Source organism: Aulonocara stuartgranti (assembly GCF_965226115.1).
Source record: "Aulonocara stuartgranti genome assembly, chromosome: 8".
NCBI classification, from domain to species: Eukaryota; Metazoa; Chordata; class Actinopteri; order Cichliformes; family Cichlidae; genus Aulonocara; species Aulonocara stuartgranti.
Genome location: NC_138959.1, coordinates 5382379 through 5404019, shown reverse-complemented (window position 1 = coordinate 5404019; position 21641 = coordinate 5382379). Strand labels below are relative to the sequence as shown.

The 21641-nt window shown below is 40.0% G+C and overlaps 1 protein-coding gene across 3 annotated transcripts in view; it reads left to right on the top strand.

Annotated features, from left to right (window-relative positions):
- The window catches only part of tbkbp1 (TBK1 binding protein 1), a 160492-nt gene that overhangs the window by 78709 nt on the left and 60142 nt on the right, over positions 1-21641 (top strand). Inside the window, exons 1-2 of one of the 3 annotated variants that reach the window (XM_082544968.1) lie at positions 10149-10189; positions 10984-11221. The exons of 1 other annotated variant lie outside the window; for it this stretch is intronic. The gene's annotated coding sequence lies outside the window, so the exon portion shown is untranslated. Of the gene's footprint in view, positions 1-10148; positions 10190-10731; positions 11222-21641 lie in introns of those variants that run through there. One more of the 3 variants, XM_082544967.1, reaches the window with a different exon arrangement.

Sequence of the window (21641 nt, the reverse complement as noted above, 5' to 3'; positions counted from 1 at the left end):
CAGAGGCCCCAACTTTCGAAATTCTTCCTAAATTCTTCCTCAGTTCCCCAAGCTGAACTAATATATAAATAAATTAACACGTTTATCAAGTGGTTTTAGTCATAAAAACGCTAACACAAACACAATAAACAACAATAAACCCTAAACTAATATTAATCCTCTTCTGGAAGCCATGCTTACTGCTTGTTGGCCATCTTTGCAATGCTTACAAGCCCCTGAATAGTATTTTGGGTGGAATCACAAGAATCACCAGTAGGAAGAACCACCATCTTTGTTTGGGGAACCCAGAGAAACTGGAGCTACACCGAAACCATAAATTGCGTAAAATTGAAACAAAATAACCAGCCTGTTCACTTTAAGGCCAATACATAAAAGGTGTGTTTAATGTCAATTTAAAACATTTAAAAAAACCCAAGACTTTATTTTGTATGAAAGCAGAAGTACATGTCTCAACATGTCTCAGGCTTTGCCTCCTGCTGCCATGCAACATACAAAAGTTCATTCAGATTCAGAAGACTTAACTTCTGAATCCCCGAGGGGCAATTGAGAGACTGACCTTGCCGACCATACATACAATACACAAACATCACAATGGGGAAACAGGTCAGGCTAGGTAGCTGGCCGGTCCAGCTACCTAACTTACAAAAGTTAAAACGTGAGCATAGTTAATGTAGTTTTGTTTTTTCATTTGGTTTCAACACCGATTCACCAATTTCATTAATTACTATATTTATTTGCAGCTTACAATTAAGAAGTTCAGAACAGGTATTATGCTACAACTCAAGCACTCTCAGTAAACATGTGAGTCTGAATAGATATGTGCTGGATGTGTTGTTCTGACTAAAGCTAAAGCTGAGACTAAAATAGCATATTTTGTCATTTATCTTACTTGGGGTTTACATGTGCACAATATTCCTTGTTTAGTCTAATTCGTATTAACTAAAAGCCTTTTAGTTTAGTTTTACTTAGATATAATAACCTTCAGAACAAGAGCTGACAGTATATGTAGAACATGCAAAGACGCAAAAAAGCCCCATGTAGCCAACCAAAATGCTCAAACCTTTATCAAGAGTATGCAGTACCCAAGCAGAAAATGACCCATTACAAGAGCTTACTTTGATCTGGTGTTATGTAATACATTACTAAGAATTAAAACATTACCCATAACTGTGTTGGTGCACTGGGTAAGTTTTTTTGACATTGTGATTACTGTAATAATTCATGGTTAGCGTTCACTAGTATAGGTTTACACTTTCAACCTTCATTCAGGATTAAACTGGACTCAACGGCAAACATATTCAGTCTGGTTTGGGCAGCCCTGAACTTTCCCAGTGAATGTGACAAGGCAGCTGTCCAACATGTTCTGATCAGACATTAAACATTTAACCCGCTGGTACAAAGTTTGTGTGATCATGCCTGCAAATAGCACAGACTGAGCTGGTGTCATGCACTCTCTTCTTTCAGCAAACTAAAATTCCTTTAGTGATTTTTAGGGTAAGGCCTGTTTTCCAGCTCTCAAAGATATTGGATTGGACATAGGTCAGAGCCCCACATGAAATCTATTTCAACACTGGTTTTCACCCATCAAGCTGAAAAGCATTTCTGTCAGGACTGCTAAAGCCCAAATAACTTGCCTTCCCATTTCCATCTTCAGTAATTTGTTTTTAGCTCTATGGCTCTGTTCTGGGACCTTCACCATCTATGTGCATAGAGCCACCAGCTGCTCATTAATGCAAATATCTAATGGGACAATCACATTGCAGCAAGTCTGCATTTAGGGATCCAGAAATGGTCAAGATGACCTGCTAAAGTAAAAGACAAGCATCAGAATGGGGGAGAACGGTGATTTAAGTGACTTTGAATGCAGTGTGGTTGGTGGTGCCAGATATGCGAGTTTAATGACTCTTTGTTACAAAAAAGATATGCAGAGAGAGCACAACACATAAAACATTGAAGCAAATGGGGTATAGGAGGAGAAGACGGCACTGGTTTCCATTCCTGTGAGATAAGAACAGAAAACTGAGGATACAAATTGTACAGGTTCACCAAAAGTGGACCACAGAAGATTGGAAAAGCATTGCATGATGTGATAAGTGTTGACTTCTGCCGTGACATTCAGATGGTAGGACCAGAATTTTGCATGAACGACATGAAAGCATGGTTGCATCCTGCTTTGCATCAATGTTGCCTGAGTATTGTTGCTGACCATCTCCATCCCTTTTAAACGACAGTGTACACATCTATTGATGGGCTGCTTCCAGCAATGACAGCAGATATGACGTTAGGTCAGAAACAGCCTGAAAGCATGATTTGGGCTGGCAGTGGGTTGCAAAGCCACTTGCAGATGAGTAGCAACTGTGGGAAGGCTAAATTGGTTTAAAAACCTGCCACTGGTGTAGGTCATGTAGAAGAGTGTCAAGTAAGCCACCAGATGTTGCAGACTACAACTGAGTTTGACATAGTTTGATTCAATACTATGCTTTCTTAACAAATCTGGCTTTGTGGATTATGACAAATAAAGAAGCTTTTGCTTTAAAGCTGATATATACATTTAGCTACAATTAGCTGTATTTGATTAGGTATACACAATCAAGAATTATTAACTTCATACTGTAAAGCACCTACTGTACTAACAATGATTTGCAGTCAGTAAACAGGTGTTGCTGTTTCAAAGTCCTTACATAGTAACCTCCACCTCATTCTTCATTTCAATGATAACATAATCAGACACACTCTGCTCCTTGTTTAGTTCCTCCAGTCCGAGTGAACAGGAGTACACTCTCTGTGAATGATTCTCTGGAAGCTTGCCACACATGGTTTTGAAAAGAAGTGCCTTCGTCAGGGAACACAGTGTCCCAGTCAAATCTCCCATTATATAAGCGACGGCTGTGTCGGTACAGTTGGGATTGTCCTCATAATGCCAGCGTGTCCTGCCCCTCAATCAAAACATTAGAGTTTACACAGTATGTGCAAAGAGGGAAAAAAGAAAAAACAACAGCCTAAAGCAGTATTCCAGGGAAATAACAGACATCACCACCACAAAATGTCACGACACATATCACCTTTTTTTTTATCAGGTCCCACTACATGATAATAAGCTGATCCCTGGTAGACGTCATCAAAACAAGCATTAGTCATATTGTTGTCAAGTGGCAGGTTGTTTATTGCACCATATCAGCTTCATTTGTGCTCTAACAAGATTTGATCTTGCTTCATTTTAAGGTATTTCGAGCAGCTGTGATAGATGAATCTGTGAGTTTATGCCTTGCATTGGAATACTTTGGAAATGATTAGCACTTTTCCTGTAAGACTTTAAAACTTGCCAGTCAGAGGAAGATTTGCTGTCCTTGAAAATGTTTCATTTGAAAGGGAGAGTACAAGAAGCCAACCACATATTTCTGCTATGAACAAGCAAAGAGTAAAAAACCTTTTCTGTATTTTCATGCATTATTTGGTCAATTTCATGTATGCTCGTGTTTTGTATTTCACTTCAGGCTAATGTCAAAACCAGGATTTCTAAAGGCTGCAGTCAGTGATGTGTCTAATCATCCTCATTCGAAGCACACCCGAGGGACGCTTGATTTGCACTTCTATTCCCTGATGATTTTGTGCATTTTATTTCAAGGGACACGTTTAAGCTTTGCAGCAGTAACCTGTGAAATTTCTTCCATTTTTTCCCCAAAGTAACGCGCATGCGTTATTGTTTTGCATGCAATGCAATTTCCTGTTGTCTCATCCATGAGAATCAGACAGTCGTGTGAGAACGGCGACATATTTACTGTTTTTGATGTGATGGTTAGATTTGGGTAGCCCTCTTTCCTCTGCTTCAGTCATTTAAAGAATAACATATTTGTTCAAGTATTACTCCAGTAAGGTTCAATTTCGACTTAGTTTAGATGTCTTTGTTGTTTTTGATCTGTCAGTCAGCTTCATTAACATAGTTGAGATATATACATGTTCAGTAAAAATCATCCCATATTTGTGAAATATGTTTTTAACATGCATAAAGATATGCGACACAAATTGCGCAGATATAGGTCGTGCACATTTAAGTGCGTTACTTCTCCAAACAAAAGACACGAACGTCACCTGATTTCAAAAAGAAATGTGACTTGGGACACCTGACTCTCACATGAGAGGCAAGCAAACACAAGAACACAGAAAAATAATCATGTCTTGTGTTGACTCAGCAGAATAAAAATGAGCATTGAAAAAAAATGAAGGTGCAAAGAATAAGAAACTGAATTATTTTGCCATTTTAAACTGGTTCTAGTCCAATTTTGTATGTTTAAGAAACATCCAGCATATTTTAAGACATAAAAGATTCAAATCGATTCATCAAAATTAATCAGAATGCAATTAAGTGTCTGAAGGTTTTAATTTCCTGGGGCGGGAAGAAAAAATAAAATGTATTAGTGCTGACATATCCATCTGCTCTTTAGTGCAGACCCTTGGTTAATCTTTACTCTGTGACACACCATTTTACTCTTTAAGCCAACTTTCTTCTGACTGGCTAACTCTCACAAACAGAAGGTTTTGACAACAGGTGGATGAGGCAGATGCGTCTGCCCGAGATGTTCGTTTTCGGGGTTCCGGCTGTTTTTTGACATCAACCAAGACTTAAACAAAACTGAAACTGTGCAAAAAGCTTGTTTAGCTCTGTCTGCAGCCTGAAATTTTGACTGTCAGGATTACTTCTAGACAGAACATGTTAGAAGGAATTTTTCTACAACAGCATCATTATAAAGTTATATAATTTGGCTCACTGACACAGGATTTTGCATCACACTTTACAAAAAACGATCCAATTTTTCAGTGGGAAAATGTGGGGGAAAAGAGAGCAATGTTATTGGATCAATACTGGGGATGAGCATATCCTGGCATCTGAACTGGTCCTGGGAGGGAAAACGTAGAGTGAGAACATCAATGGTTGTTTGACTGTGGCTTATCACTGCCAATACAAATGGCAAGAGAAGCATTTTATGAACCTGTGAGAGATCGGAAAAACCTCGTTCCAGAGAATAAATGTCATTTTATTTTGCTGTCGCTTGTAACTACAGGCTTGTTTAAAATTGGCCCTCGAGACACAACTATTGGAACGTGCTTAACTGGTCAGGGGGCTTATGGGAGTAGTTGTTGACTACCCCCAGTACTTTTCCGCTCTCCGTCAGTCTACATTCCTGCCAGTAGTCAGCTCCTATTCCCCACTGTCAACAAACAGCTGGGCATATCAGCCATAAATATCTGTGCATTCTGTCAGTGCCATATTGGTGGAAGGGTGAGCAACTGGATGACAACAACAACTCCAGTGGAAATTTCCCCTCTCACTGTAGGGCAGGGGTGAGCTGTCGAGGGCTCATTAGGCAGACGTGGATTTAAATGCAAATAATTACACTTTCCTGCTAAAAAACTGACCCTGAATAAAGTTTAAGTTATCTCCATTGTAACACATTCATGATCACAACCTGTAAAAGACCAGGTTTTTAATAATTAATCAAGCCCATTGCATTTTTACAGTCTGTCTGACTAGTGTAATCATTACAACATTCACACTGTATTTAGTCCCTATTCAGAACACAAAGGATAATGGGAGTGCTACGTGAATACAGATTAAAGATATTCTACTAATCAAGTCTATGAAAGGAGCTTCTGCATGGCCATTATAATCATTTTAAAGGAAGTGCCGTCAGTGAACGATGAAGTAAGTAGAGAGGGAAGTGCAAATGAAAGACATAACCAGAGGCCTGCAGTGGACAATCTTTCAAAGGTTATAGCTTTGAGATCAAAGTCTCACCATTATTTAAACTAAATTCTGAGCTTCAGGATCTTCTTTTGAGCAATCTGGTCTAAATATTAGACTCTTACTCAAAACTGGGACCATAACTATGTTTTAAAATGTCTTTTTACTTCAAATTTAAACAGAAATGTAAATGCAGAGCAAAACCACGAGAGCTAATTACACCAATTTGTTGGCTTTAACCCTGTAACACCAAGTGAATCCTATTAGTTTTTGTGGCCTTTACATCATCACTGTGATTTTTCCCCCCGAAAAACTTGATGTATACAATGTGACACATGAAGCGCTACCATGAGCAATAATTTCACAGTGCAGAGAAAATTCGACAAATGAAAACTCATATAGACATAATTTGCCAGAAGGTTCAATAAACACTCACGTTTTGAGAATTTTTTTTTAAAATTGATTTTAGATTTCAGAAACTGCTGCCACCTAAGTCTGCTCTAAAGTAAGAAATGAGTGGCCTTTGGTGCCTCCTGCCCTAATTTGAGCCCAGAGCAAGCACTCCCACCAGTGCTCTTCCAGGTTATTCCATCCTTCTTCCTCTCCATCATTTAAATTGGCCAGCCATCTCCCTGGATATTATTCCCAGGTTATCTTCTTCTGAAGGTAACACAATCATCCTCACCATTACCAATAACGTTTTAAAGCTGGCAGTCTTATCTAATCGTTCTTCCTCCAAGAAAAGGTCCGTGTCGTGGTTTTCATCTTTGCGGTCTCCCAAAAGATGCATTCTCCAAACCTGTGTGCCCAGTTTGCATCATGTTTTTCTTTTTTCTACAGAATGCTGCAAAATCCAATCAGAAACTGAAGGATTTCTGTGTGCATGTTTATGTTTTGATTTCCTAGACCCAGTCTTGTTGGAGTTATCAGTTCACTAGCTGGGCCCACGTCCTCATTTTAGGTTCGACAGCGTTTTAGTAGGTTAAGGTGAATGGCTTGGAAATGAATTCAGCTGCGGTTTGGGGAAGGCCTCGAAGGAGACTGGTGGCAGCTCCCAGGCCTGGCAGATCTCCATGTACTAAATAGAAGTGAAGAAGTTAAAGAATTGAAAAGGGGAGGAAGGGTAGGAAACGAGAATGAACAGCTTGTAAAGGGGAGAACATATATAGATAAGAACTGGAAGGAGCGTGTTTGGAGGCGTGGTCCTGCTCCTGAAATTCCAATACTTTATCTCCAATTAATCTGGACTGAATATGACCACAGCTCTATTTTTCTCTTTTAACCCCCCCTGTCTGTACCTTTTACACTGTACCTGTGAGTATCAATCATAACCGTTCCCAAAGCAAGAGGATGAGGGGACTATGTCATTAATGCGTGCACTGGTGCACTGTGGCTGTGAGGGTGTTACAGAAGTGTGACCAATGAATATCAATCTCCTGCCCTGTGTGCACCAGAGCATCTGGTTCTCAACTTAGAACCAAAAACTGAATTCAAGGAATGTGACAAAAGGCCTGCGGTGCTGTCTTGGCCTTAATGTCAAGCAGACCTACTGGGACAATGGATGTATTACAAACATCCTTACAGGTCAGAGATGTTTCGACCTATACAGTATTAGGCAAGTGGATTTATTGAAGTGGCTGGTCAGTGTAAGAGCTATATATTACATGAACAGTATCAAGAAGCATACTATTTATTTTATGAAATATGCACACACAGGGAGAGAATAATCTTTGCACTCTCTACCTTTGAGTCACTAATACTACTGTAATCGGCTGCATACTGCCAGATTCAACCAAGCAAATGCAGCTTCCCTGATGAAATGTGACCTGGAAGCTTTCTTCTTGTGCCCATCTTCACTGACGTAAAATGTGTAGGAAGAAACAGAAATCATGCAAACAATTATTAAAAGGCACTTCCCCACAAAGGTAACAAGGAGTCAGATCTCTGCCTCAATTAATTCCTGCTTTTAAAAACCAGAGTTGGATACATTAGCGCACAATTGAAGAACCTGTATATAGTCAATACATATAAATATCTATAATTGAGATCAGGTTTTCCAGAGTTTTCCAGAGCTTCTTGGAAAAACCTTACCCAGATGAAAAAGCTCTCAGTGTGATTGTCAATCAAAACACATCCACATGCTACATTAGAGCTACAATTGTCTCCTCTCAGTGTTTGCTCTTGTGTGCCTGCTCGAGTTACTGCAGAAGCATGAACCGGGATAATTGTGTAATCAAATTCTCCGAAGATGCAGCTATCTTGGACTTAATGCACAAGAATAGCGCCCTATCAGTATAAGGAGAGAGTTGTGAAATGGTGTGATAAGAACCCTCTCACACAACATTAAAAAAACACATGAAAGACAGTTTTTTGATCCCAGAAGCCCAAGCCTGTGGGGATCCATCAAGAATCCATCACTCACATCTATTCCTGCAAGAAACTTAGGCAATACAGCATCCTGGGAGAATGTCAGAAAAGGTTTTACGAAACAGTGCTGACCTGAAGAGAGAGCAGCATGAGATTCAGAATTTCAGCTGGAGCTTTTTTAGCCATCCTGCATGAAATGCTAAGCAACAGCGTGCAGGCATGAGTAGGCTGTGTATTGACATGCAGATTAGCTAATCTGTCAATTTGAGTCATTAAAGAGCAGACATCTTTCTAACTGCATCTTCAAGGTAGGCTTCAAGATGGTCTTTTCTTTATTTTGTGTGAATGTAAAACATTGTGACATAACCACAGACTTGAGAAAATGTGATAGATATTTTATTGTTTTCTTATCACCCCATTTCCAAATATGTTAGTGTTTCATGAGAGGAGTCACTATAACAAGGGTGAGAGAGAGGGAAAAAAGAGTTGCAGGAGGTAGATTCAGAAATAATGTGAAGATTCTGTTTAAAAGGTTTAGCTTAGACAGATAAGACCCTACGTTTATGAAAAACCGAAGACAAAAGAGAGATGACAGCAAACTCTAAATGAAGGCTGAAAGGAAGGAGATTTAATTAAAGCTTTTTTCTCCCTGTAAAAAAAAAACAAAAACCTACACTTGCTAGAAGAAGAAGACCATAGACACTCAACACTACTGAAGCTTGCCCACTGGGGCTGGTCAGCTCCTTTCCCAAGCTTTCATACCCAGTGCTGATTGCTGAGTGGAGTCAGCTGTGCACTGGCTTTGCAGGGAAAAGGGGTGACATCAGAGTCAGTGGAAAGGACACGCCTCCATCACAAAACACGGTAGGTGTGTTAGCACCATAACAGTCAGATTACTGTAAAATGTAAATGCATACACAGCAATGATTTGCAAATCACTCAAAGCATACTAGATGGTCTCAAAACCCACAAATCAATTACTGAAACTATGAAATTTCACCTGTGAGGCTGAACCTTCAGAAGTAAAGATTGCAAAGTGTTCATCGTTCTGCATGGACAAAGAGTTCACAAGCAAAAGCTAGATAAGGTGAACTTGGGAATTTCATCATCTGTGTCTACATAATATTAAAAGATTCAGAGAATCCACAGAAACCTCTGAAAGGATGAAAACCAATACTGAATAGCAATGATCTTCATTGAGTACAGATGTGGTTCTGTAGTGGGAATCACTGTATGGGCTCAGGAACACTTGTGGAAACTACTGTCACTGAACACAGTTAGCATCCAAGTAAAAAAAAATCCATGAACTGCTTTTTGTCTGAGAGATCTGAGTCTGATGTGCTGTTTGGAAATCGGGGACGTCCTACCCTTCAGGCTGAAGAGGAAAGACCTCACAGAACATGTTGTGAGTGCAAAGACTGGGCGCATTGTCTGTGATAGTAATGAAGTGGCATTAGTGCACACAGCATAGGTAACCACCACACCACAAAATTCTGGGCGGCATGGTGGTGCAGTGGTTGGCAGGTCCTGCACTTCTCTGTGGCTTCCTCCCACATTCCAAAGACACAAATGTCCACTGAACATGAACGTGGGTGTGAATGATTGAGTCTTTATGTGTACCTAGCCTCCCACCCTATGACAGCTGGGATAGGCTCCAGCCCCACTCCAAACATGAACTGGATAAAAAGGAGTGAGGGAGGGCTGGATACAGATTTTGGAGTAATATATTCAACTATGAAAACAATGTATTATTTTGCTCAAGGACTATTTCATGGAGATAAAGCCAAACTACATTCCTTAAACATTACAGGGTGAAAAAGTGCTTATTTAGCCTGCCTGCGGTCCAATCCTGCCACTCACTGAAATCATGCCACACATTATGAAATATTTTGTTTCAAAATATGACACAGGAGGCCTTTAACTGTGATGAAAACTTATATCAAGTAATAATAGGAAACAGTGTCTTTCAAAAGTCCAATAATGTTCCAAGTTCACAAACTCTTACACAGGGGATCGTTAAAAGACGAGGTGATGCAACGCGGTGGTAAACTTGCTCTGCTGCAACTTTGAAATGTTTTTCAGGTATCAAATTCAACGTGAGCACAAAAATCATGTCATTTGTTAGTTTCAACATCTGACACATTGTCTTTGCAACATTTTCAGTTAGTATATCTTTGCATTCTATGATTATTTACATTTTTACACAGGACTAGCCAATAACATAAAAACCTAAGCCTGCAAAGCAAATACACCATCAATTTTTAAGTGGACCACGACGCGTTTTGTGCACTGAAAGACAATTTTATAAAAGATTTACTGCTGGAAGTCCCAAATAAGACGTGCAAATGAAACAGCACTTTCTCCTTCTTGGCAGAGGTTATGCCCATTTCAGAAGTGGGACACTGACCCAAATTATCTATATGAGGGTCAAAGATGTAAAAGACGCAGCAATCAGACAGCTTAGTTGGCACCAGTGCCAGTTCAAGCAGCGTTTTTTTCTTCACAGCTCTGAAAACAGAAGGTGTGAATAATTTTCATGTATAGAGGATGTAGCCATTGCAGGAGCCATGTGGCTTTAAATGTAAGCTGTTGAATTGTTTGCAAAAAAAAAAAAAGCATGCGCTATAAATAACACTTCAGTCCCGTTATGTGCTGCTTTTATCTCATTCCCTTCTGCTGTTTGGGGACTCTGTAAGGACTTAATGCGTCTGGACTACAGGGTCGAAGTGTTATAACGTTCGTGTTTGCCTCAGTTTGCTGTCAGATTCTTAGCTCTCCCTCTAAAATGCAGGGTGACTCAGGCAGGAGACATAGATGTTCTCGTTAAAAGGAGAAACTAACGCTGCTATTCCCGCGACATCATCATCCCACACTAGTGGAGCTCCACGGTGCGCGATGTGATGCTCAGTCCTGCACAGTAGCAGCTACAGGAGACGTGCTTATCCCTGCCACAGGCGCACAGGAGCACGGGAGGAGGAGGACTACAGGAGCGGCCAGCGGGTTTTTCCCGGGCACCGGACACACCGTGAAACAGGACGCTTTTCCAGGGGGTGCTGTCCCCCCGCTTCCCACTCTCTCCAGCGATGGCATCCACGGATCGATCAACGGGAGCGCGTGAGTTTTTCTTCTTTTATGCAAACCGTGCAAAGGCTTTCATGTGACGGACATAGTGTGTGTGCGTGTGTGTGTGTGTGTGTGCTGGAGATAGAGAGCAAACTGCATGTCTAACACCACAGCCATGTTTTGGTCATCGCACTGATCGCCTCGTGTAAAAAAGAAAAAAGAAAAACGGGGATTTAAGATTTTATTCTTCTTTTTTTTTTTTAAATACAGCATACAACTGTGTTTATTTATTATACGCTCAATTTATTTGCCTACAGCTGATGCGTAGCTCTCCTTAAAGGAGACGCGTGTGCTCGCTTCTCTGGCAACATCAGCACCACAAAGAGCGATGCCCCTGGCCGCAGGCAAGCTTCAACTTCGGCTCCGTGCTCCGCGCTCAACGCGGTCAGCAAAGTGTAGACTACATCTGTTGGCTAGTGGTTGTCAAATCTGCTTTTCTCACTCTATATTGCTACTTAGGAGAGTTATGGAAAACAGTAAATTCTGCACAGCCTTCTATATATTTTCACTGCAGGCATAACTATCCTCTTAAAACCCTGCGAGAATATTTGGGAATTTCAGACATTTTCAGACTGAAAATATGCAAGCTGTTCTCGCAAAGCCACGCTTTCTTTCTCTTTTCTGTTGGTGCTGAAGGGGGATGTGTGCTCACTGGATTGTAGAAGCAGTCTGTGGAGCATTTCTGGCTGTGAAATACAAACAGTGCGCATCGGCTAAGTAAAGACAAATGAGAGAAGGAGGTGAAAAGGAAAACAAAGACTTGCCCTTTTCTCGTGGAATAGAAACACTTGCGTATGGATGTAGCTGTTCTTCGTGGTTCGTTAATGTGTTCGAGAAAAATGGAAAAGTCACGGAAAAACAGCCACGGGTTAAGAAAAATCTCACAGCAGAACTTCACCCATGTATTCGCCTCTCCAAACAGAATTTGACTGTAATAGTAAGCTAGAGTGTGAACTGGGGAAAAAAATCTATCAAGTTTCATGCTGATGTCTCCAAAATAAATGTGTCTGTTTAACTGCAAAGCACACTCATCACTGAAGTAAACCGTCAGTAACTCAGTATCACATTTTTTGTCTATTTTGTAGATAGAAAAGAATTTGACCCATTGCTGATGCTTAAGCCGGTGGTTCACCAAACCGAAAGGGCTTAAAATTTGAATCTGAAGCAAAGTAATGGACAAGCTAGCTGACCAGGATCCGTCCAGCCTGGTATATAGACACAGATACTTGTGTTTAAGCTGCATCTCCTGGTTGTATGAATGTGGGTTGATGTGACTCCTGCACATGAGATGGAAATGGCACAGTGGAAACCAAGAAAATGGAGATTTGTAAGAGGTGTTTAATTAAAGTTGGAGAAAATGCTGTTCTAACCAAGAGCTTTTGGTGTATAAATCACACCAAAGCATGAAGTGAAAAATGAAGGAATGTGATACTTGAACAGGATCCAAGACTTGACTCTTAGGTGTGTGTTTGTGCCTCCAAATCTACCCCCTGACGTGGAATTCATGGTTTTGCATTTTTGTTTGTTTGTGTAGCTATTCAGCTGGCCTGAGTAAAAGTTTATGGATATGCAACCGTTGCAGACATGCTTGCACGGAGCCCAAAAAGCCCTCGAAAAATAAAACAACCAAGAAAAAAGAGAAAAAATCTCTTAGCCTGATGGAGATCATGGGCACCCCTGGTGACAGTACAAAGATGCAGCATGTAGACAGCAGAAAAGCACCGTGTCCTCTGTGCAGGGTCAATGCACAAAATAATTTTTGCTTAGGTCCTTGTGGTTTGTTTTTGGTGTGTTTGTTAGCAAATTTACTCAAAGTTTTTTGTATGGATTTGTATGAAAAGTTTACCCCAGGTGTGATTTGGTTGAGCTTCACAGTGATTAACTTTTGAGGTCAAGATCATCAAAGCCTGATTTTTATTTTTATTTTTTATTACTTTTACTATCCAAAAGTTAAAATGTCTGGTTATTATCCAATTAGGTCAAATCTCAAATTTTTATCTTACAAACTCAAACTTCTGAGAAAATAGCTACAATTGAGGAAGACAACTTGGAACTTCAATTTAATAACCCCAAATTTTGACGTATGGGTGCCAAAAACAACCCAGATCTCTGTAACAACAAACTTTGTTAAGGATTTTTTTTTTAACATCGAAAGATCGGAAAAAATTGCTAAATCTCCCATCATGTACTCACAATTCCATATTAAACTATAACGGCTTGATATTCCCACGAAAATGTTACAGACTAACTAAGAGTAACACAGCATGCTGCTCATCATTATTCATTCAGGATGTGTTTAGATTAAATTATATTGTAGTTTGAAGTCGTTTGTCTTTCTTTTATGACAAACACAAAATGTTTTTGCATAGAGTGAATATTTAAAGGATTCTCTCAAGAGTGGGCAGGGACATCGTGCTGAAAGGCAGTCGGGATTGTCTTCACGGGCCTCATAGCGTGTACACAGGTGCACAAGGAGGAAAGCGAACATTTGAGCATGAAGGAGTGCCTAGACCATGAAAACCTTGAATATCTAATCACTCTTTTGGGACTAACATCCCTGATCCGAGTCATTATTTCACATGTTCATATAGCCTTAATAATTAGCACCATGCGCAATCTGTCAGTCACTGTCAGTGCCTCTGCAGTGGCCTGTAAGAGGGGTCAAGAGGTTACATTAAGAACGCTTAACTTTAAGCTTCCCATCCATCTACAGAGCCAGATCTTACCGGTCTCCAGACTTCAGTTGATTAGCACCACTTCAGCTTTCATCCCACCCTTCTTGTCAGTTCCCAGGGGGTCGCCTTTGAGGGAGCTAATTTAAGTAAGTGAATCATAACTTTACCTGCTAATCACCAATCACATAACCACTGTACTGCTGTATCGTCCCTCATGGGTCCGGGCTTGTTTTGCTGTTTTTCTGCCCTCGTTAATCATGTTTTTTTCCCTCCACGCTTTAAATTGGATCGCAGCGAGCTCCTCCATGCTTGAAGCTGTTGTATAATGTACTTTATTTGCTGATGAGTGCTGTTGATGCTGTTTTTTTGGAAACATGATGCGCTGTGAAGTGAGGTTAGAGTATGCCAGTGAGTTTACTCTCATGAGGAAATGGCCTCTCAGACAGATTTTGTTTAGAAAATTATTAGATTTATACCGAGGACACAGTCTACACCTAATATTACATATGTTATTTTGGGGTTTGTTGTGTTTTATTTGATTGTATTTAGACACACTTGAGGGGAAAGTGTGCATCCCCAGCTCTGGGATTGAGCTTTCATTGTGTGAGACACACCGTCAAGTGTTTATATCATTTTTTAATAATACAAAGTCTTTTTAGGGGCGGCTGTTTGGTGCCGGCCGACTTTGAGACTTGCTCTATGAGTAACTCCTGTAATGTGTTTAAAGACAGTGTTTGTGTGTATTTGTGTGTGTGTGGAAGGAGTGGTTACTGACGCAATCACACTGAGAACATTGGCACCTTTCATTGCACAGAGGAAGTGTTTTTCTGTGCTGAATGAATTAACGTGCCGAAGCAAATGAGAATCACAGCTGAAACAGTTGCCGTTTGCACGACTCGTTCAGGGTGCAAAATCTGAAAAATCACATCCTTTGCAATACGCAGAATCTTAAGAGCAGATTTGCTCTGCAGGTCTAACATTTAACCCTTCTGGAAAAGAAATGCTTTTCAAATCGTTGCCTCAGTTTTGCAAAATAGAGAAACGCAGTCGATTATTAGGTCTGCTCAGCTCTGTGAGTGTCACATTTCGGGCTCTGCTAATCACTGATGTTTTTTTTCCTGCAAAGTGCGCATTAAGATTCTGACATGCAAACATAAATCTGCTTTTCTGTTATCATTAGAAGAATTTCTCATCCAGACACGATTCATAATTAAATTATGCAAAGCTAAAAGCTGCCACTCACATAAATGAATAAAATCAATGCAACTTTTATATTACACAACACTACACACACACACTCACACACTATATTATAGATGGACGCCCACATGACAAATAATGTAATTTGGTTGCTACAAGTTTATAAATGTAATGCTTGTAATGTAGTCTCATGCTGTTGGCCTGAATGAAAGATAAGGCGTGGGGAACAGAAGTCTGATTGACTCAAGTATTTCTGCTTCAAACTCCAAGTGAACTTAGTCATGCAACACATCATTTGGAAGCACAAAGGGATTTTTAGAGGGTTTCTCACATATGAAGTAATACCCTTTAAGACCTGAAAAGGAGATATTGTGTAAGGTCAGTGGAGCTCCAATTATAGGGGTAGCTCCTTTGCAGAAATCACGACATAAAAATACACAAAGCTTGTGCAGAGCACTTTTAGGTAGGAAGTATTTTCTTTCTATTGTCTATTTAAGGTACATATCCTTATTTCCCAATGGGTCACCACAGTGGAGGGGACAAAACCCTCCTGTTTATACTAGGTACCACCACTAGGGGTAGGTTATTCGGCGTGTGAGGCAACTGTGCTAACCAACTAGCTAAGACTACAGGTCAAATAATGCATTCTCACCAGGGAATTTACATAATCACGTTGCGTCAGATGCTATTTGTGTTTCATCATTATGCATGAGGTATTTTATGGTATTTTATTTTAGAGACTTACAAAATCAACTTCAGGGGGCTGGAGAGGTGCTGGTGACATAAGGTTATCTGCTATGAGACTGTGGTTCACATTTCCTTTGGACCATTATGTTTTGGACTTATTATCTGGGTTAGGTTCAGGCACTAGTGGCTCAGTCACAGCAGAGCACGGCAACCTCTTTGTGACTAGAAAAAAATCAGCAGTTCCCCGACATTTGTGTTGAGTTTTTTGCTGTTGCTGGTTTAGACTGAGGGTGTTGCAACCACTGAGCGACTGTTTTCGATCACACAATGGCTAAATACATTGCAACCTCTCTTAGACAGATTGGCAAAGCATTGCAAATAACTGGAGATTTGCAACACATTGAAATCAATGCTAAAGACCGCAACTCAGGGCATCTCTTTGCAACCAGTGATTCCACTCAGCTGCTTGTATTCTGCCTATATTCCTACATAAAAACAAGGTTGCTGAGCACCTGTGTCATTTCGCAGTTAGATTGCTGCCCTGAAAGAACTAGGTGAGTTTTTGTGGAAGATTTTTGAATTTCTGTTTCAAATCTGGCAGAACTTGAATTCAAACTGGCAACAGATTCACGACAGATGGCAACAGATTCCTGATTTTTGCCAATTTATGACAGTTAATCTCAAAGAGATTGAACGTAATGGCCATCTTGACCCCTTTCAATTACAACCTGATAGCAGACTGATAGGTGACCTACTCTTATTGATGTTTTATTGCAATCGTGACGCATCACAGTTGCTTTAAAGACAGCAGCTGACTACATGTGTTGACAGATCTGATCTCTCTCTCCAAAGAAACCATTTCAAAGGCAGTGATTAGGTCATGTCATGGTCTGCAACCACTGTTATATTGTAAAACCTGCTTGTCTAACACTATGTAAACACTTTGGGTGAAAACACACCCCATTGAAAAAACGTTAGGAGTTACAGTCCCGCTTTGCCGATGCTGTAACCTGCTGTGTGCCACCAAAGAACTCCTTGTGTTTAACTAAGAGTTGCAATGCAGAGTTATACAATTGGTGGGTATAGAATACTTCCTTTGTGAAACTACTCAAGACAAGGTTTGTGTGTGTGTTTTTTCTTTTTTGAGTGCTGTGTTGGTTAACAGCAGGACACAAAAGAGAGCTATGAGTTCATTTGTATTGGCAGATGATCTTGGCTAGCTGTCCGTGGCTGCAGACTGAAGACAGTAGTTGGAGATGGCTGGAGAGCAGGACAAGCAGGTTTAATGCACAGTGAGCTGAGCCCAGGTAACTGAAATGAACCAAAGTACACGAAGAATACAAAACTAGGAACAAAAGCTGGCTCTAGCGTAAGTACATGAGAGACTAAAGGATCTGACAGCCAGTGAAATGAAGAGCTGGGGTATGTATGCAGCTGTGTCCTAAAAGAAGCCAATAGAGCTTAATGTTAGAACATTATGAATACAAAGTGTTCTCTAGTGTTAAAGTCATAGGCGGCATTGAGGTTTTTTAGTTCTTTAACAACTTCTAGCTCCTGACAGACAAGAGTAATAATTAACACCAACAGTTCTTGTCATTAAACACAAACATGTACAGTTTGGGTTTTTTAACATATGATTAACGCTGCTATTTTTATTGTGAGGATAGTTGGATGAGTCATTTTATTGTTCTATATAAATCTGTGTTGTTTTTCTTCCCTGAACCTTGCCGCCCTGCTGGACTGAATCTGGGAGCTGTCAGCACGTTAAGAGTGACAACGCTGAGCAGTACACACTGTCTTCTTCGTACAAAGCATAACTGTCGTTATCGTCTTCTGCAAACGAGATCTTTCAAAAGGCAGTTCTGACATGATAATGCATTGAAATAGTCAAAAACATGCAGAAAGATTGAAGCCATTCAAGCAAATAAAGGACAGAACATAACACAAAGGACAGAAAGTCGTGTTCTTTAAAAAAAAAGAAAGAAAAGTTGGCAAAAATTCGACTAAAGCAAGTATGCAGGATTTTTTTAATGTCGTAAAGACCTTGGCCTCTCCAGCTTTCTGCTCTGTGAGTGACAAGCTGCTTGTGTTTAACTGCTGTGCTCTTTAGACTGGCTTCAAAAGCAGGATTTAATTTAAGACACTGCATGCGTTATTTCCTCTCATAGCTGAGTGTTCACTGTATATCGGCTGCATCAGGACGGCACAAACTGTTATTGCACGTCTGTCTTCTTCGTCGTGACGCTTGCACAGCCTGCGTTGGCTTATTGCAGCTTCGACGATAGCGTTAATGATGTTCTCACCTCAGGGGATGTCACGGGGAGATGGGATTAACGACAACGAATAATTTTCTAATGAATTAGAATTAATTTGAGTGTCAGGTCAAAATGATGACGTAGAATTGATGTAAATGGATTGCATCACAGCTCAGAGGTCTGCTGGGATAATAAAGTGTTTATTATCCACTAAATGAGGCGGTTATTTCCAAAATTTATTGGCCTTTGATGTCATCTTGAATTAAGTCTTTGATCGATTCTTAATTTAAAAATATTGATTATTGCAGCTTTCTCTAGCTTTATTAAAAGCATTCTGTTCCACACTGTTAATACGTATTTGATCAAACTCAGGCCTCACTTACAGCCCAACATTTAATCAAAAGGAAATTGTGGATTTATGTCAATGTATTTCATTAGTTAAATTATAGGGGTTTAGTTTTATGGATGGCATTGTTAGATTAACAGTAACTCTCAACGAGGTTATTTGGCAAGAGATACGACATTGCTGCAAAATGAGGCACAAACAGTCACGGTGCACGGCATGCAAAAGTCTTGAGCCTTCCCATTTCTTTATAGTTTCTTTATAGTGGTTTATAAATTCAATTCAATTCAATTTATTTATAATGTGCCAAATGACAACAACAGTCACGTCAAGGCCCTTTATATTGTATGGTAGAACCTGCAATAATGCATACAGTGAAAAACTATCATATGATTCCTATGAGCAAGGGAGGACAAACTCCCTTTTAAGAGGAAGAAACCTCCAGCAGAACCAGGCTCAGGGAGGGGCGGGGCCATCTGCTGCGACCGGTTGGGGTGAGAGAAGGAAGACAGGATAGATCCCAATACCTATAAATTATTCAAGCATAAAAATGGCAAAGGGATGAATTGTGTTATGTCTACACATAACTGACAACTTGGCAAGAACCTAGCAACCTGTCAAAATAACACACAGTTTGTTCCCATTTCTTTAGCTAAATCTATTTAAAAAATGCAAAACCTAACAGTTTGACAGGCATAAGATACTCAAAATAATCAAAATACAGGCGTCAACAATGTCACCATTAAGCTTTTTTGTTGCTAGGAAGAAATTTTTTTTTAAATTGTTTATTTTTTTTTACAGACAATGGTGCACATAGAAGTTGCAATTAATAATCCACTTTGTTCACTCAGCACCTTGATGATGCTGTAGTTTCCACTCAGCACCTGAGAGTCGGGCTCAGCCTTAGGAATATGAGGTCGTTTGTCTCACTCTGCAGTATCATCACTGGTGGCCAGCGAACATTAGACCGATTGCATGCGCACACACAGCAAGGAAGCATCCTGCCTAGAAACAGTCCCGACATAACTCTCAGATAGACAATTTATGCAAAACTTATTTCATTTTCCTCCAATAGATTCGCCACTGTTCCATACTTTAGCTTTCAGTGTCTCCTGCCCCTGGGTCAGCTCGCTGGGAGGATCTACTCACTTATGTGTTCATATACATAAATATGGACGTTTATGTAAGCTACTTACTGACTGAATCACTAAATGAAAAGAGAGAGCAGAGGCCCTGCTGGCTGATGGAATATTCATGGATGGCTTTCAAGGGTCACCAGGGGTAAAGGAAGAAGGAGACAGGGAGAAAAAACAGGGAATGACTGCCACTAACTGCTGTGTGTCCTGCCTTTATGTTTTGTTCATGTGATGTCTCTATTTAGGCCTGGCTGTTAAATAAGTCAAAGTATTGCAGGCTAGAGCAAGTCAGGTACTCAGTTGTGTAAGTCACTGCAGCAGGTTTCTCTGTTTGACATCTGTGAAAATAGAATTTTCTAACAGTCATCATTTTGAGCTAAGATAATGACCATTTCCGAAAGATGCTAACCAGTCACGACTGGTGACTAAATGTTAATCATTTTAATAGAGAAAGCACCAAAATCCAATTAAGCACAACCCCCAGGCTCACCTGCATAAAAACAGACATAAGAGGCTTCTTTTGAAGTACGGTTGATAACGGTGATTGGTTCCAGAGCACAAAGTGTCTCTTTTTAATCCAAATAAAAGCAAAAGTAATGTTAAGTCAGTGATAGACAGTTCCCATGAGCCTCAAAATCCACTCAGATTTCACTAATCAGGTTTATGGCACAGTGGAAAATGCTGCACAACTTGTTACACCTGGAGAACATATAGGTGACAAAGCTTTGATAATTTCAGGGAATAAATCCTCTTGAGGCGACCTCCTGGTTACCTTCAGGAGACAAAAAGGTAAAAAAACAACAACAAAAAAACCCCAAACAAATCTGGAGACACAGATATAAATATGTCCTTTTTTTATTACAATACTTTGATGTTGTGGTTTAAAATCTTTTTGGAAATAAACGTTTGAGAGAAATATCAATTTTATGCAACTCTGGGAGAATTTCAAAGACATGGGCATCAGTTTTATGAGTACTGACTGCTAAGTTCAAGTCCAAAAAGGCAAAAAAACAAAAACCCTAAGCAGTCACACATTCAGATATTAACAGCCCGTCCCTTTGTTATCCAAACTTGAGTGAATGGAATTATTATCCAAGCTGTCCATTGTCCACTGAGCTGTGAAAAATGCTAATGGCATTTAGAAATGCTCCATTTCAGCTTCTACATCCAAATAAAGTCGTTCAGATGAGATACTGAGGGAAGTCGCCTGAACGCTTGAATATCTTGCCATGTCAGTGTAAGAGTTTATCATACTAGATATAACAGATGATTAAAACTACAAAAGTAATAAATTGTACAACGAGGTGATGAAAGCATTCCTCAGAGACTTTGGTCCATATTGACATGATAGCATCACAGAGTTCCTGCAGGTTTATTAGCTGCACAGCTGTCATGCAAATGTCCATTTGAGTGCATTAAACTCACTGTCATGTTGAAAGAATCACTTTGAGATTATTTACATTTTTTGACATGGCCTGTTATCCTATTGAAAGAATCAAACCATCCGTAACAGATGGGAGAGGTCAATGTGACCAGAAAGCCTTGCATTTCTGCACATGTCAGTCTACTTTGAATTTGTGTTAATCAATTCTCTTGAAATAAAAAAATGCAGTGTATGAATTCACTTTGCTCTCTGTCTAAAGACCTTTTTCAAAATGTTTTTATATAACTGTGGTGTAATATCTGTGGGCTAAGAAAGTGACCACTGATTCTCTCTTTACTGCTGCTTCTGTAAAAGCCAGGGGCAGCCCACCTGCATCGAGGCTCTCCTTTCAATCAGAGTTTTGGCTTTGGTTGAGTCACTTTACCATATTCTTTCAAGCCTCACTTCTTTCAAACTCGTCTTTGCTGCTCTGAGAAGAAGAAAAAACCTCACACCTCCCACTGCCCTGTCACAACTGTTTCTCCATTGTTCAGCAGAAACCCCACTGACTGCACCAAATACCACCAAGACTTTGCACAGCAGTAGAGCAGGAAGGTGATAACGAGGAATGACTTTTTAATAAATATATATATAGATATACATAAAACACCTTGAACATTGTGTTGCAGCTGCAGGGATGATATAACACGGTTGTGTTGCTTTTGTTGTTGGAGGACACCTGGTTGCTGAGG